The 18,985-nt window shown below is 35.6% G+C and overlaps 1 protein-coding gene across 1 annotated transcript in view; it reads right to left on the bottom strand.

Annotated features, from left to right (window-relative positions):
- The window catches only part of RGS22 (regulator of G protein signaling 22), a gene marked incomplete at its 5' end in the record, with an annotated part of 158,281 nt that overhangs the window by 81,995 nt on the left and 57,301 nt on the right, over positions 1-18,985 (bottom strand). The window lies entirely within an intron of this gene.

Below are 18,985 nucleotides of genomic sequence, written 5' to 3'. Positions count from 1 at the left end.
CTAAGAGCAAGGGTAGAATAAATATAGACCCTAGTCTTGAGTCTTTAAAATGCAAAGAAAATAACTACCAACCCGCAATTTTACACCCAGCAAAAATACCTTTCTGAAATGAAAACAAAATAAAGATGTCATAAATCAGTAAAAACAGAATTCACCAGCAGACCTGTACTAAATGAAATATTAAAGGGATGCCCTAGGCAAAAGCAGGATGGACTAGAAAACGATAAAAATCACAAAATACGTGGGTAAATATCAATAAATATTGATCATAAAATACAATAATAATAGTAATAAATAAAATAAGAGGAAATAGTAAAACAACCTGAGAAAGAGAAGTCAGAGAGATAGTAGGCAAATCAAATCAGAGTAATGCTGCAGAAGCCAAACAAAGAGTTAGCCTAAGTCAGAGACAGTAATAAAAGTGCAGTAATTAAAATAATGTTATACCTAAGTAAATTAGGAAACTAAAAATTAAATTATCACATTAACATTAAAAAATACCTCTACAATTTACTCCAATAATTCAAAACTCACCTCAAAGAAAAGGGTATTCAACAAGCCAGATCACTTATGTTAAAAAATCAGTAGTTAGGTTAAATTTGGGCAGGAATAGCTTTTTATTATTATTATTATTATTATTATGAATATTTTTATTATTTTTTTTAATTTTTAATTTTTATTTTTTTAATTTTATTATGTCGATATACATTGTGGCTGATTATTGTTGCCCATCAACAAAACCTCCCTCCTTCCTCCCCCCACAACAATGTCCTTTCTGTTTGCTTATCGTATCAACTTCAAGTAATTGTGGTTGTTATATCTTCTTCCCCCACGCCCCAGTTTTTTGTGTGTGTGTGTGTGTGTGTGTGTGTGTGAATTATATATTAATTTTTAGCTCCCACCAATAAGTGAGAACATGTGGTATTTCTCTTTCTGTGCCTGACTTGTTTCACTTAATATAATTCTCTCAAGGTCCATCCATGTTGTTGCAAATGGCAGTATTTCATTCGTTTTTATAGCTGAGTAGTATTCCATTGTGTAGCTGTACCACATTTTCCGTATCCACTCATCTGATGATGGACATTTGGGCTGGTTCCAACTCTTGGCTATTGTAAAGAGTGCTGCGATGAACATTGGGGAACAGGTATACCTTCGACTTGATGATTTCCATTCCTCTGGGTATATTCCCAACAGTGGGATAGCTGGGTCATATGGTAGATCTATCTGCAATTGTTTGAGGAACCTCCATACCATTTTCCACAGAGGCTGCACCATTTTGCAGTCCCACCAACAATGTATGAGAGTTCCTTTTTCTCCACAACCTCGCCAGCATTTATCGTTCAGAGTCTTTTGGATTTTAGCCATCCTAACTGGGGTTAGATGGTATCTCAGTGTGGTTTTGATTTGCATTTCCCGGATGCTGAGTGATGTTGAGCATTTTTTCATATGTCTGTTGGCCATTTGTATATCTTCCTTAGAGAAATGTCTACTTAGCTCTTTTGCCCATTTTTTAATTGGGTTGCATGTTTTCTTCTTGTAGAGTTGTTTGAGTTCCTTATATATTCTGGATATTAATCCTTTGTCAGATGTATATTTTGCAAATGTTTTCTCCCACTCTGTTGGTTGTCTTTTAACTCTGTTAATTGTTTCTTTTGCTGTGCAGAAGCTTTTTAGTTTGATATAATCCCATTTGTTTATTTTTCCTTTGGTTGCCCGTGCTTTTGGGGTCGTATTCATGAAGTCTGTGTCCAGTCCTATTTCCTGAAGTGTTTCTCCTATGTTTTCTTTAAGAAGTTTTATTGTTTCAGGGTGTATATTGAAATCCTTAATCCATTTGGAGTTGATTTTAGTATACGGTGAGAGGTATGGATCTAGTTTCATTCTCCTGCATATGGATATCCAGTTATCCCAGCACCATTTGCTGAAGAGGCAGTCCCTTCCCCAGTGAATAGGCTTGGTGCCTTTGTCAAAGATCAGATGGCAGTAAGTGTGTGGGTTGATTTCTGGATTCTCTATTCTATTCCATTGATCAGTGTGTCTGTTTTTATGCCAGTACCATACTGTTTTGGTTATTATAGCTTTGTAGTATAGCTTAAAGTCAGGTAGTGTTATGCCTCCAGCTTTATTTTTTTTGCTCAGCATTGCTTTGGCTATGCGTGGTCTTTTATTGTTCCATATAAATGTCTGGATAGTTTTTTCCATTTCTGAGAAAAATGTCTTTGGAATTTTGATGGGGATTGCATTGAATTTGTATATCACTTTGGGTAGTATGGACATTTTCACTATGTTGATTCTTCCAATCCAAGAGCTTGGGATATCTTGGGCAGGAATAGCTTCTAATGGCAAAATAAAGCAACTGCCTTATTTACTTTTTCCTTTTTTTTTTTTTTGGCAGTTTTTTGAATGTAGCAATTGCTACATTCAAAGATATAGTTTAAAAAGATTTTATGTGCTGCAAATCAAATTCTTATGTAGAAATCAGGATAACTCCTCTGATTTAAGAAAAATAAGGGGGCTGGCCAGTGTGCTCACTTGGTTAGAGCATGGTGCTGAGGTCCAGGGTTCAATCCCTGTACTGGCCAGCCACCAAAAAAAAATTTTAAAAAATAAAAAATAAATAAAAAAATAAATAATAAATAAATAAAATAATAATAAAAAATGATAACAGTGAAGAGGGTAAAAGTGTGACGGAAGTTGAAATGGAGACTAAAATAACAGTGACAGAAATAATGATAGCTTCCGTGGATACCTGAATCTATTCCCTTCTCTTTTATTCTGTCTTGAATTCATTCTTTTTCATCTCTACAATCTACTGCTATCTTCAGTCCCATGAGATACTTTAGATGCTATTTTCATTATCTATTACTGTAATATACCATGGTGGACACTTCATGATGCCATGTTAAAGCCAAGTTGCTGTATGTGATTGTATCCAACTACCTTGGGTTTTTACCTTCTGGGAGTTAGCTTTATGATCTTCTTCAGAAAAAGCATCTCTTTACCATTTACCGTATTAGTAACACAACTTCCCATTATGCTTCTTCACTTGCAGGAGACTTCATCTCCCGTGTAACTGGGGAAAACCAGTGGTATGAATGTCCTCAACAATCCTCTCAAGAGCTCACTTCTATATTTTTTGTTTCTCTGCTGTCTCAGAAGACTCCTTTCCAAGCCTAAACTATTCACGTGTGCTCTTGACTGCATTCCTCCAGAACCTGCAACACTGATTATTTCCTTAGTGCCTTGTTTCTTTCATCTACCTTTCCACTGATTCCATTCCTTTCCTTATGCTGCAAAGTTGTTCAAGTGAAGTGCCCCTACCATTCTAAAATTTTTTTCCTGACTCTGTTTTGCTTTCAAACCATTACTCCACTTTTTTCTTCCTCTGCTCTAAAAATCATCACACTCACTCACTCCTCAGTATATTGCAATCTGGCTTCCATGCCAATGAAATCGATCTCTTAGATCAATAACAACCATAATTGTCAATTCAATTGCTTTTCTCCTTAATCTTCATCCTTATGCAGCTTTGAAACTACTGATTATCTCCTCTCTCCTTGACACTCTCTCCTCTGACTTCTCCAACACTATCTCTTGATTTTCTATTTCCATTCCTTCTCAGGCTCCTTTGCTGACTCTTTAAAAAAAAGGCACTCACTGAAGTTCCATGCTCAACTACATTTTCTTCTCAGTTCACGTTTCTACAGTTTCTCACTTGTGTCAGACACTCTCTCACAGCGTGTTTGTATGACACACTCCATGCCTTCTGCCCTTATTCTCTTTTCCCTTTTCACTGAGCTTGCACTTATCCTAAAGGACTCAGCTCCCTAGACTCCTGAAATTTGGCATAGATATCCTTCCCATGAGTCTTGGACTTTAATGTTTTTCCCACTGGACCACAAACTCTATGAAAACAAAGATTGGGTCTATTCTGTTATTGTATCCAAAGCATCTAGTTATAATACTAAATTGAAAGTGAATGGATGAACAAACACATGAATGAAAGACTTCATCCATTCCTAAAGACTTAAGAGTTAACTATATGCGGAAGAAACCCAACTATATATAGCTTTAGATCTGATTTCTTTCCCAAACTCAAAACTTGTGCCTCTAGATGTGTACTTGTTGCAGCTACGTGAATGCCCTGTAGACCCTCAATGACTCAATCATATAACAAATTATCTTGTCCTAACCTGCTAAGCCTCTCCCTTCCACTTGTATTTCTAGTGTTCATTAATAACATGCCATTCACAGCACAATCTTTGACTCTTCTTCACCTTCCCCTCCTCCTCCTAAAATGCAAGTCCTCCGAATTTAATTTCTGCAATGAAACAAAGAGACACTAACAAGAAGTGTAAAAACATGTGGGGGAAATAAGCAGCACTAGTTCCATCCTAACAAGAAATAACATAAAACTCAGTTTTCTGACCAAGCTAGGCCAGACCTCTCCCAGGCTGTTTACTACCTTCCTTCCTGACCTCATGGTCTTATTTCACTCTGTGTAGCCAAGGGTTCCATGCATATTATTTAGATGCATAATCCACAGTATCAAGGAGTATAATTAAGATAGTCATATGTCCCCATTCCTCTCTAAGCCTACTCTTGGCATAATTATTAATAGTTCTACTTCCACTCTCAAAAACATCTGGGTTTAGATGACAAAGTACATGATTTTCCTATATTTAACTGCCACAAGTTGGATAAAATTATGAAGCTTCTCTAGAACAAGAGTCCTATGAATGCTCAACACATATTTAAAGATAAAAATAAAGGAAAGAAAGGCAGAGGATGTCTTTGCTAAGAAACAGACACTGTCTAATTTCCAATCATGTGAATTGAATAGCTGTTCTCAAAAACCAAAATCTCAAACCAAGGATATTTTATTTAGAACTTGGGTTGAAGCTTCACAGACATTATTAAAAATAAATGCACTAAGGTATTGTACCTAAAGGTAGGGGTTCATTTGGCCTCCCACCTTTTTTTTCTTCCTCACAGCCAGTTTATCAGAGCATTGTTCATTATCACCTAGGTAAGTTCTCTTTGTTCAGATATAACCCCCCACTACGATAACCAGCGTAATCCTTAAGAGTAATGTACATCCCTCCACCTTCCTGACTCTTTACCAGTCTAGTTACAAAATCACAGAACTGGAAATGTTAGAAGGGGGCCTGATACGTCATCCATCCCATGGCATCCCAAGCCTATATTATAAACACTGTGTTCCCTTGAGCCTCAGTCTTTGCTCTTCCTCACCTCCCTATGGTAGTTAAAGGGGTAGGGAAGAGAAAACCAAATTCAAACATCAATCTTTTATTTGGCCACACAGTAAACTTATATTGTGTTCAACTGAATTATGGCATTAAAATTTGAATATGTCTTTCTAACAATCCAGGGACAATCTATAAGCAGGTAACTCACAACCGACTATATAACAAACACAAGAGATGTAATCATACATATAAAACAAAATAAAAAAGCTAAACACCTTTAAAATCTTAAAATCTTTATAAAGATGATGAAAATCATTTTAAGTTGATGCAAATCGACTTAAGATGAAATATAAAGATCAAACTATATGATACCTAAATAAAATAGTCTAATTATGGGTTAGAAACATTGTTTAAATATCCTGAGTAATTTGCTTTTTTATTGGCCACCCAGCTCTTCTTTTCTAGCCCTGGAGTAAATAACAATGTAGTTCATATTGGAGAAAAAAATGCTCCCTTCATACTCCAGCCAGCAACTCTGATTCACACTGAAGCAGAGATTCACTCACACACAGCTGTGGTCAACATGATTCCAATTTAAACATTAACCTATGACGCTTTAACAACCAAGCAGGAAAGTTTTTGAGAAGGGATACAAGCACTGCCTGTCTGTGATCAGACTGCCTCACACTATACACAACACGGCTCTAAACTCCATCTCTCCTGGAGACACTCAAAGGTTATGTAATCAGGAAATGCACAATGGGCGGCTTGCCCTGCACCTCTCTACACCTGTGCTTGTGACTCATTTTCTTGGCGTCTGTATGAAATATGAAAAAAAAAAAAAAAAAAGCAATGCCTTCCCTAAAATATCTTCTACAGTCTTGAAATTCTGGGAGTTAATCTTCTTGTTTAACGAAACTCTCAAGACTATCTGATACTTAAGAAGGCTACCAAGGGAAAAAGATGTAGGTTGGATACCATGGAGACAGGAGTGAGAGCTGAATTGGAGAGCAGAAAAAAGAATGGAGAAACAAATTGGAAGAAAAAAAAATAAAAAGGTGAACAACAATAGTTTGATAAACATTTTGCTTTCTAAAGGGTGTTAAATGAAGAACAATATTTAATTTAAATTATTTTTAATGCACATTAGTCTGTTGGCATTACAACAAAAACGTTCTGTTTGCCTCTTTAAGGAAATCTCCACGGCTTCATTAACTCGAGACAAAATCTCCTTCAAAAATATCACAAGGCATTCAAGGCTTATTTTTCCCACATGAATGTTTTCCTATTGCATTATAAAGCCTAGATAAACATACCTGAGGAATAAGAATTATGTGTTTATTGAATTCATTCTTATTTTTAACAATGTCAAAAAGCAAAACAATACTGAAATATTTTCCACAACTGTCTGTGCTATTTGGATTTCTCTTTGTACCAAAGACTAAATGATGACAGCTATGGGGTTAGATTCCAATTATCATGCTGTAGAAGCACCCAGCAAAGTGTTCTCGCTGTGCCAAAGGTGAGCACAGTTTTTGGGAAGGCATCTTTTCCATAAGTAGGGGCCATTTGATGAGCTGCAGCTTGACACTCATCTGTGTTCCAATGAAAACAAGAGCAATTTCTGTGAAGCCTTAAAAGGCAAAGTCAAGAATAATAACAAATGTTGTAGCACATGTGTTGATTTGTTATGTTACATTTCAGCTGTTAGTTATGTTAATGGAACAGCTTCACATACTTCATTTTGATATATTTATTTTAATGATCATGTGTATGTATCTTTCTATGATTGCCTGGTAACACTGATTGCATGATGTTCTGCTGTCACCACCAGGCCAGGACTGGAAATAAGAAAGAGAAATGAAAACTTTGGAACTGTATGACTTTAAATGAATCCCTCAGTACACTAAGGATAAGATGTGTCAAAATGGATATGCTGTGAGATCTTAATATTAGCTTATAGGACATCCAGCACAGCATATCACCAGGTTAGCTAAAATTGGGGACATTTAAAAAGTAGATTTTCAATATAATTTATAAAGCATTCCAGAGATTAGAAGAAAAGATTCATGCTTCAGCATTTGGTATCACTAACAAGCCTATTTTTTTTAGACCCATTACTCTACTACAATAGTAAAAGAAGGAATTCTAATCATGTAAGTAGTAAGGCAGCAGAAGGCATTTTTAATAAGTATCTTTTGCATTCTTCTAGTACTTTTCCAAGATGCCCACCAAGAGAGTATAGGAAATATAAAGCTGTCTGCTGTTGCTATTTCCTTCTACTTAAGGGGAGATAGCATCAGGGTTCTGCTTGATAGACTAACAGGGTGGTATCAACAAAGACCCAGGCCCCCCGCCCCCGCCCCAAGAAGAAAACCACAAAACCCATGACACTGTTTCACACACTGGAAAGACGAAGGAAAAATATTTTGGTAACTGCAATATACAAAGTTTTTCTGTAAGTTCTTTCTTTAAGATCACAGTAAACAAACTGTGCAGGATCTGGTGATTCTGAAGCAAAGGAGATATGCCTTCTTTGGTGGATGCAATCACGAGGTTCATAAATATTCTCTAAAGGATAGGAGAAAATTTTGGAGAGTCAGGGCTCCAGCGTTCATATTAGGGAAACTTAAATGGAGAGAATCAGCATGATTCTTCTCTTGTTATTATCTCTCTCCCTCTGTTATAAGCAATAGTATGCTAGAAACTACTCATACCAGCTCACAAGAGTCGATTCACAAATTTTCAGAAATTTTGAGTCAGTTGTTAAACTTAGTCATTATCAAAAATTAAATTGCATAAACTTACATTTAAAAAGATATTAAGAACAAAGATAATGAATACTCAAAACTCATCACTTCCTAATGATTTTCCTGTTTCATGCTCTTGAGGTTATTTACCTCTACTGTGTCTGTGTGGTGAGAATACTACATGGTGGTGGCTACTGTGCATCTCTTCCCAATTCTGCATTCAGTGACGTCATGCTGGCAGCTTAAAATCATCCATGGTGAGAGTATTTACACTCACAGATCAGCAAATACTGAAAGTCAGAGCTGCTTTTTCCCCTGGAGAACTGGAAGTTAAATATTTTCATCACACCATTGCTTATAAGTAAAATGTACTTCTCTTTTCCTGTCATGATCACTAAAGAAAGACAAAGTAGGAAAAAGGCAAACGACACCAGCTAATTCAAATATTCCCTAGAGGAAATGCTACATACCAGAATACCAATTCACACCAGAATATGCCAATTTATAACACAGTTTACATACATACTGCTTAACTGACATCGATTTTTTAAAATATGGATACAGTAAAGTCCCTTTTAATCGTTAAATTAGAGTAAAGCCTAACCACATGAGGAAGGCTGATAAGCTTTTCTTTAAAATTGCTTGTTTACATTCTGAGTAGTCTTTATTTAGGAAAGGGCAAAACTAAACTCCAAATGTTAAATTTAACTTCAGTCTGATAAGTGAATCAGAAGATGTAAGAGTTTAGTGGGAAAAAAAAAAAAACTTGTTAACTTGTCCTCATGAGAAAGTACAATGAGCAGCTTTGAAGAAGAAACATTAAAGCATTATGAGAAATAAAATTGGTACTAATGGATCTTGATTCAGTGTTTGGACTCCAAAGAGACCAAAATCACTTCACAGATAATTTTAAACACAACAGAACAGATGTCCACTAAACTGTAACAACAAAAAAACATATTGCTGTACTTGAAGGAAAATAGCAAAGTAACATGGGATGTTCTCAACTGGGCTCAATAACTCTATGCTTGGAATTCATATAAAACAATGAGATGAAACTGTGCTACAAAAAGCTAAAGGCAAAAAAGAGTCCCTAGAGGTGTTTATAAAAGGAATATAAATGTCCTGATATAGGATACTTTCAGAATCACAAAATATTTACTTCAGTAAAAAGAGAAGTCTGTTTTCATTACCATTCACAGCTCTAGTGGGCATAGAGCATTATTATCTGAGTTCATATGAGGCAGAAAAAGAAAATAATGAGCAAGTTCAAGCAATCCAATCTTTTTTTATTCCCTGCAAAAGGCGGAAAAAATGATGATTTTTAATGACCTCTCCTATCCCACTAGGAGCTCAAAAACATTACTGAGGAGCTATGCCGAGAGGGAATAAATTGCAGATGGAGCTTTCCACAAATGGATTTTCATGCGAAGGACCTTGGGTTTTTCAGTTAGAAATCTTAAAGATGGGATCTAGAAATTGCAACATCCTGATACTGAGAGGCAAACTACTACAGAGATCAACAAAGATGGAGTTGCACAAAAAAGATAATATAATGACAGTCAAACTAAGAATTTCTGGCAGTTGCTCAGACTCTACTAAGGAGAACTCAAAGCAAAAGACAACCTAAGAAAATGCCAATAGGATAAAAAAATAAAACAAACGTGAATGATTTTGGACAGAATGAAAAATCAGAAGAGGAAAACAGAACATGCTAAGTAAAGCCAAAAACAAACATAAACTCAAGGGACATAGACTAGGTTTTTAAGACTGACTCGGGCCATTGCTTAAGATATTTTAAGCAAAATTGATTAAATATGTGATGAAATGAAATAAACAAGAACACAAAAAAAAAACAGTACCATGCAATTTAAGGCAATCTAAGGAACAAAAAAAGGGTTTTATTATATCAATTTTTTGATTCACTTTTAAAAAGTCATTAACTGACAAAAGCAAGATATGTATTTAAACTAACGAGGGCTAGCAGGTTAGCTCAGTTGGTTAGAGTGTGGTATTATAACACCAAGGTCAAGGGTTGAGATCCCTGTACTACACAGCTACAAAAAAAATCCTTCAAGAAAAAAACAAACAAACAAAATCTAATAGAATTATTTAACCTCTAATAATAAATAACTTACTGGAAGTTGATGAACAAAGAATAATTCAATGAAAAAAGTTTAACTATATTAACATTTTTGGCTTAAAAAAAAACCTGTCTCATAGGGATGATAATCAATGCTAACAAAGTATACAGTGATTGATAAACAAAGCCAGAGCTTCAAGTGATTACTTTACATGAGAAAACCACCATCAATCAGGTTGGATGTTTATGTTAACCAGCATACCATCTTGGAGAGCAAGCTTACACACAGCAGGGTATGTGAAGTCAGAATAAGGGAAGTTAACTCCATGATCCCTATAAACGTTCTCTCCATCAAGATCTACGACCAGATGCTCATAGGAGTAGAAAGCTCAGGATAGGGCTTTCAGAACATGGTCAAGGTCTGCCTCTGTGATGCTTCCCTTTCTGGGATACCACTGCTAACCAATGCCTCTTCTTGACTGGAACATTCTTTCTTTAGATGTGATGGTACCTTCATTACAAATCTCGCAGGCCTCTGAAGCCATTCCATCTCTAGACAACTGCTCTTATTTGTTCTGAATTTTACACATTAATTTCATAGTTTAAATTTCAAAAAGCAACCTTATTTTTAGGTTCCTTGGATGAGGTAGGAGGGGACGGAGACATTTCGCGTTGCTCCAGCGCAATTTATTAAGAGCTCTTTAATATGAGCAAACTTGGACTACAAACATAGTATGTCTAGAAAGACAGAAAGCTGATAGTTGTTGAAGCTGGGTAATGGTACATGGGGGCTCATTAAACTATTTTTACAGAAAAAAATTTAAAAAGAAACCAAAAACACCTGTCTGGCAGTCATATCCAAGTAATCATTGATCATTTATACTTATGCTTATACTACCTTGCTAAGAATATAAACATAAACATGCTGATAAGTTAATTCATTTATTCAACGACTATTTGAGCACCTTTTCTATGCCACCCCCAGTCCTGAACACATAAGGTAAACAAAGCAGATTGTCTTCATGGTCTTACAAATACAGTGGGGAAAAATGTTAAGTGTGAAATCTGACATTTAACGTTCATAAAGATATTTAAGATATTAAAGTAAAAGATCAAACAAGGTGATACAAAGATATTCCTTTTTCTAGAGACAATTAATAATAAGAAAGCAAGGGCTTAGAAGAGTATAGGGTCTAAGGTCAGAATACTTGGTTCTAATTCCAAGTTCATCAATTGCTAAATGGATGGCTCAAGAAAGTATTCAACTTCTCTAAGTCTCCATTTCCTAATCTATAATATGGAAATAATACCAATATCTACATCTTAGGATTGTCAAGAATTAAATAAAATTATCCACGTAAAGTTATTACCATAGAACCTAACAGATAGTAAACATCAAAAATGTCAGATATAATAATTATGGTTCAGAGAAGTTCAAGTTTTGAGCTTACTGGAAACAAGAGGATTAAATGAGGATCTTTGGAGATCTTTTTTTGGTCCATAATCCTATAGTATTAAAAATCTTAAGACTGAATGTGGGTAGCTGGTATAAGTAAGCATCAGGAATAGGGAAAATGAATGCATAACTTTAAGCTAGAAATCTGGCTGGTGAATCCTAAATCCACTTCACTAGCAAATACAACAAAATGGGATGCTGATTCTGTGCTCGGTGACTCACAATGCTCAGGAATCCAAGTCTGACTGCTACTTGGGACACCATCTCCCTGGTAACAAAAACAAATAATGTAACAAAGCCTGAATAGTAATTGCCCAGGACTCAAGAAACAATCTAATGATGAAGATACCGAAATTTACCATAAAGCTATAAAGAGGTACATGATTTTCCACATTCAATCACCACCCAATCTCAGCCCTCACTTATGCCCATTCATCTTTTGGGGGAAACAGCTTGATTCTTAATGCTGCTGCTGAGTAAAGAAATAATGGGCTCTGTTAGTGCACCTGAAAATACAACATCAGCCTAGAGAAGGAGCACTTAGCTCATAGCACTTTAATGAAAATGTCAGGACCACCCTGAAGTATTTAAGTCCTGTAAATGCTAAGTAAAGAGAAGAGCTAAACAATTGAGGTAATGGATGACAGCGAGCAAAGAAAAAACTAAGCTGATTATCAGAAAAAAATAAAAACTTTCAACACTGCCTTTCATGCCATAAAAAGTTTTTTCAAAGGAATCAGTGGTAATGCCCAAGGTTTTGGTTACCTAAAGTTAGCTCAGACTTCACAGTAAAACATTGTCAGGACAATGCAAATTTTATGAGGAAAGGGCTACATGGTCTTTTCTTTCTCATTCTTTCTAGGGTTCTCTGGAAAAGTTGGCAAAAGAAAGTGCACTCTCGAACCTTGATGGCAAGAGCTCTTGGAGGGCAGCACTGGTGTGCACTTTGTTCACCAATGTGTCCCCAGCACCGGTCAGAGCCTGGTATATAGTAGATGTTTGATAAATGTTTGTGGAAATAGCAACAAAAGTTTTTAGGCTAGGGAAAATGTGTGCTTGCAATTGCTGGTCCAACTGCTATCCAGTTTATGTTGATTACACTGCACAATGCAGTATGAACATCATGTGCATCCATACTGCATCTAAGATCACTAACGGAAACTGAAATAATTTAGGGCCAGAGAGGATAAGGATAGCAATTAATAACTGCTGAATGAATATATTAACGAATTCTGAATTATTATTACATCGCAACTGATTGCTTCCTAAAAACATCAAGGCATGATATAGATTTGGTGACATTTATTGACTCAGCTTTTGTTTCCTTTCTCTCTTGTGAACTTCTGCAAACACGAGTAAACTGGTGACAGTATTATAAACCCTGAGTAGACAGGAGAAGTCACTGGACTGACTTCTTTGCCATGAGACCATCATGTGACTTCTTGGTAGGAATGTATATAAATAGAAACAACAGTCTCGCACCAGAGTGTTAGGCCAGAGGGTATTTTCAAACTGTCAAGTCACTGGGTGGAGATGTTAGGAGCAAGACTTCCAAATGTCAAGATTTCATCTAGCTATGTTTGAAGGTACTGAAAAGATTTGAGATTTAGTCTGAAGTTATTAATGTGAATAAAATAGCAGAGTATCTTTTTTGTTTGTTTGAGGGGTTGTCATCAAAAGAGATTTATTTTGTGTTGCTTCACAGCATATGAATAAGACCAAAGGATAGCTTTTGGCTCAAAAATGAGAAGAAAGAAAACAGTTTCCTCACTCCTACAGGTATTTATTTGAAAAGAGGCTGATGCCTATTTAAAAAAACAATAACCAATTTTTATCTGCTGGAAAAGAAAGAACTTATTTCATCTTCAGTTGAGATGTTATTATCTGCATTTTTGTTTTAAACAGGATAAAAGTACTTCAGTAATTCTCTCTCTCCCCCATTAGAGAGTGAGTTCTTTAAGCCAAGAATTTTGTCCTAATCATCATTGTATTCACAAAACAACAGCTGGCACAAAGCAGATGCTCAGTGAATGTTAATAATTGAGTAAGTGAATATTGTAAAAGAGATTCTAAAAGGTTGCAATTCTATGCAGTATATTTTACTTTAGTTGCACTTTGAAACTCAGAATAAGTACTAGTACTGGTAGAATGGATAGCTACTGATTTAGGAGCTGCTATTCTATTTTCTTCAATTTCTTCAAATTCCTATTTTCCTTCCCCATTATCCAGGTAACTGATAGAATCCGAAGTATTGCCCCTAATAATATCTGTTTATTCCATAGAGTGCTGTATACTATAGTACAAAATACTTTCACCTACATTATCTTATGCTGTACTTATGAAAATCCTATGAGGCAGACATGAGAACTTTTATATAGTACAGGAGGCAAAGTACAGCATTGAAGGAGGGTTCTATATCTCGAGATTGGGCTCAGTTTTGTTCCTAGCTATGTAACTTTGGCAAGATTAACATTTCAGAGATCTAGTTTCCTTTTATCTATACAAATTAATATAAAAAATATATCATACGGTTTCTAGGGCTATATTTTCTTCCCACTCTACATTTCACTTTGTATATAACCCTTCAAAAGGACCTTGGCCTATGTAGGGGTCTCAGTGTAATTTTTTACCTCATGAAGGTCCAAGGCCATGTCTCCTATACCCTGTATAGGTCGGAGGCTCTTAACAACCCACACTCTTGTTTTACTCATGGCAGTCCCATTGTCAGTTCATGTTTATCACCCTGGTTTTCAGTACACTCCTTAACTTTGGCCCGTGGTGATTTCCCTTACTATCTCAGCCATGCATTTAAAAAATATATATTTTATATTTTATCCAGTATTTCTAGGTATTTTATAGAGAAAGGGTTTTCAAGTAATCTAGGCTGCCAAAATACCAGAAAAGGAAGTCTCTGCAATAAACAGTCACATGTTTTCTTATTTAATACCCACAGTAAGCACCAGAAAAGCTAGTTTCTCTATACCTATCAGACTCAGGAGACAAAAGAGAAAACTTTCTTGTCTTGAACTGGACTCTTTGTAAAAGAAAACAAAATCTCCTGAAAATTCAGTATCATGAGTTTACCATCATGTGGGCTTAGTTTTCAAGTTTACACTTGGCTAATTTCTTTTTCTGAGATGAAAAATTAACATTAAAGATATACCGGGCAGAAGCATTATAGATAAAACTTTACTAACGAGCCCATAATTCAAAATTACAAAATACCCAAGGAAAGAATACACCATGTCAATAGAACTGATAAATAGGAAAATTAGTTCTTCCAAGAACTACAAATCATAGAATCATTTAATACCGAGGCAGCCACACTCTAGGATGGCCCACACAGAGTGTCTCCTGGTATTCATGCCCTTTCACGATCCTCTCCCCCAAGTGTGGGCACAATGTGTGGCTTGCTTCTAGCTATCAGATACAGCAATGGTGATGATATGTTTGTGAGCATGTTCATAAGATGGCAATGCCTGTCTTGCTAAGAAACTCTCCCCCTTGCCAGCCCAGACAAGTAAGTTGCTACGTTGTAAGCTGCCATATGGATAGGGCCACATTGCACAGAGCTGTGGGTGGCCTCTAGCTGGCACCTAGCAAAAAACTGAGCTCCTCAGTCTTGCAGTTTGCTAGTAACTGAATGCTTCTAACAATGATGTGAACACTGAAGTAGAACCATTCCTAGTTGAATTCCAGAAGAAAACCAGCCCTGGCCAACCACTTTATTACAGCCTTGCAAAGGACCAAGAAAAGCTGTGCCTAGAATCCTGACTCACATAAACTGTGATATAATAAATGTGTATTGTTTTAAGCTCCAAGTTTTTGATAATACTGCTATGCAGGAACAGATAAGTAGCATGACTACAGACTATAGTACAAGTTTAAAATGATTAAAGACATAAAAGAAGAAATTAACAACATGAGGGAAAAAAGACAAAAAGAAAAAGCACAAGGAAGATCTGTAAAATACAAATAGAATGTTTAATAATAAAAAACATAATTTCTAAAATGACTTAACCCAGTGAGTGGGTTACATAGCAGAATGAAATCTGCTGAAGAGATAATGTGTGAACTGAAAAACAGATCAAAGGAAATTGATCTGTTTCAATTTACAACATACACCACAGATATTAAAAGATGGAAAAACTCAAAAGAGAGGTTGAGAGATAAAGGATATACTGAAAAGCACAAACTTTGATTAGACAGGGAATTCAGAGTAATAGAATACTAAAAAATGGAGAAGTAGAAAGACTGAAAGAAGTAACAGCTGAGAATTTTCCAGAACAGATGAAAGGCATGATTCCACAGATTTCAGAAACATCTTAAACCCAAGTAAGGTAACTGTAGTAACCAAAGTCAAACAGAAGATCATAAAAGCAAACAGTGAGGAAAAGCATCCTCCTACAAAGAAGCAACAGCAGACTCTTCAATAATAGCAATATAAGCCAGATGACAGTAGAGTAATATCTTCAAAGTGCTGAGAGAAAACTGTCAACCTAGAATTCTGTATTCAGCTAAATCATCAATGAGAGAATAAAACATACATTTTCAGACAAATAAAACCTTAGATATTTTTACCACTAGTATATCCTAATGAAAACTATTAAAGGATGTTCTTCAGAAATTAAACTCAAAGGAAGGAGTAATATATGAAAAGCAATGGTAAGTAAGAAATTTATGAATAAACTGACACAAGCACTGGCAGTATCAAAATAAATCATGATGACTACTTGTAAGGTATAAAACAAAATTAACAAAAATACTACACAGATATTATATGTAAAACAGGCAAGGTATGGTAGAATTAAAGTGTTCTAACTATCCTTAAATCATTCAAAAGGAGGATAAAGATAATGATTAATTTTAGACTTGTTTCAGTACACATGTTAAAATTCTAAGGGTAAAAATAGAAATAGAATATGTTAATTACAAACCAGTACAGGGAAATAAAACATAAAACATTATCAGTATTCACATTTTACAGAACATGAAACCTAGCTGAGTTGACAAAGTTCACCCAGCTAGTAATAAGCAGATATGACTTAAATTCATGTATTTCAAGTTCTGTGATTTTTTTTCCTTCTATGTCATATAGCCTCTGATCTAGGTGATACATTAAAAAAACAGCATTATTCTGATGTCCATTTCAATAGGCAAAAATCTCACACTGATGCAAGAATATCTCTACAGCTTTGTGATAAAGCTGCAGATTTACGTAGTAATCCTCTTATTCTTCATTTCCATTTCATTCTTACCCTCTTCACTCTTTAATTCCTATATTTTCCATATAATTCTCCTGGACTCTAATTTTTACTGTTTTTTCTCTCTTCCTCCTTCCTATTCTTCTTTTTTTCCATTTTGTGCATGTCTGTGTGTGTGTATATACATACTTGTAAACATGTATAATATGTATGTATCATACAGGTTTATTAACTTTAAAAAAAAATCTCAGGATGCATGCTATGAAGAATAGTAGATTCTAAATGCATAGTTTTCATTGGGACACAATTTGAATGATTTCACAGGATAGAAGGAATTACAGAAGAGTTGTCTGTTTCATTATATTGTAGGGCTCTATTGCTGAAGCAAGTATGCAATGTCAAAACAGCTGTAGAACTATCTGTGGTAGCAATCTAGTCTCCAAATCTTAACAGTGGTATATGGTCCCCTGGCAAGCTGTTCCTAGGATCAAAGATTTTATTTCTACACTATGGAAGTGATTCCCTTTCTCCTTGCCAAAAACCATTTCAATTGGTTTCTAATGTGTACTATTCTACTTTGACCCATGCAGTGTGCCCAATATGGTAGTTAAAACTATTCCACTCTTTAGTCAAGCTAAATCACTGTTTCTGACACTCCCCCCACACACCCCCCAACAATCTAGTCTGCCTACTGATAGATATTTCTACAATATTTCATTGAGCAATAAAACTTCAGCATATACGTATAGAAAATCATGTAAGTCTTTGGAATCAACTCTTGGTCTCCTAGCATACAACTTGGCAGATGTAAACAACATAAAATCAGTATAAAATCAAGTTCACACAACTTTAGCATAGTGCTGGCTGATGATATTCTGCTATTGGCATTATCAATTCAAAGATCTATATTGTGAATATACTCTTGAAGAAAGCAAGATCTATATTGTGAATATACCCTTGAAGAATATTTCTAATATAAAGAAATGAATGGTATTTCATACTGTGAAATCTATAGGATTATGGTATTACAGAAAATTCTTGTATCTGAAGGCACAGAAACCTTAAATAATTAAAACCTAAACCAATTTAGGCAATTGTTCCTCTAACCGAAAAATAAAAAAAGTAAACTAACTACAGATGCGAAAAACAAATAAGTCAAAAAATCACATGAATTTTCTCCATTTATTTCTCCCTATTCATTCCTAAATGCAAATGTTTCCACTGCTTCCTCTACTCTACCCTGCTTTGTCTCCCCAAAAGAGAACCTAGGGAAGGATGAAAAGCTTATAGGCCTTGATAATCCCAAAACAGAATAATCCACCCCCGAATAACCAAAACTGTCTGTGTCCTGTTTTACAACCATTACAGTTAGTTAAATAATACCATTACTAAGAATGAATAAGTCTATGAAACTCAAATAGAATTTCCTCTTTCACAAGTGCATGGAAACATGGCGATTACTAACGACAACAACAAAATCCCCACATAATTGAGCAGCTGAAGATTTTTGGAGGAATACTCTTTGTAGTAGTGAAAACATAATAAAAATAATGGATGGTACTTTAGCAGACAGGGGCAATAGGTTAGGGTGAGGAGGATAAAGAGAGAATCGCAGGTAAAAGATTAACAAGGACAACAGTCAACTGTGTGGTCTCAGAAAATGGTGCTGGTAAATTAGAGATGTAATTTCATGACTTCATAAAGACAGATCTGGGCTATGGAGGGGGTGAAGCCCTTATTCTCATGGTAAAAAGGACAAAGCTCTATCAGCTGATTTATAAAGCACAGTTCTGAATGCCAAAGTCAGGGTGGTGGAAGTAACAACAAATGTCCAGCAGTTTGCTCTGATGTTCTGAATAAGATTATAAAATAATAAATAAAATGAGCTAGTTTCCTTAGCAGTGTTTAGAGGGAGGTCTTCTGGAATGGGGTTATTCCAGATTATAAGAATCACTTAAGCAGTCAAACGATATAGAAGTGATTAGCAGTTTTCTAGGCTTAGAGATCTCTTTTCATAAAAGATCAGAAGAACCTAAGAATAAAAAACTGAAAAGATAAGTCAGCTTGAGTCATAATTCTGTTCCCTTTCCTTCCTCCCCCAAAAAGAGGCCACTTCTCTGTCTTCCTTTGCAGAGACTCCTGTTCTCCCTCTGCTATTTTTTTCCTTCCTCCTCTATTTCGCTTCAGGGTGGTCTTGAAACATTCTTTCCTCCACCTTCTTCCATCTGTCTTTTGTGATGTGTAGCACAGAAGCCCAGGCAACTACAAAGGGCCTGCACCAC

This window comes from Cynocephalus volans, chromosome 15, assembly GCF_027409185.1.
Source record: "Cynocephalus volans isolate mCynVol1 chromosome 15, mCynVol1.pri, whole genome shotgun sequence".
Classification (NCBI taxonomy): Eukaryota; Metazoa; Chordata; class Mammalia; order Dermoptera; family Cynocephalidae; genus Cynocephalus; species Cynocephalus volans.
This window is presented reverse-complemented; position numbering and strand designations above follow the sequence as displayed.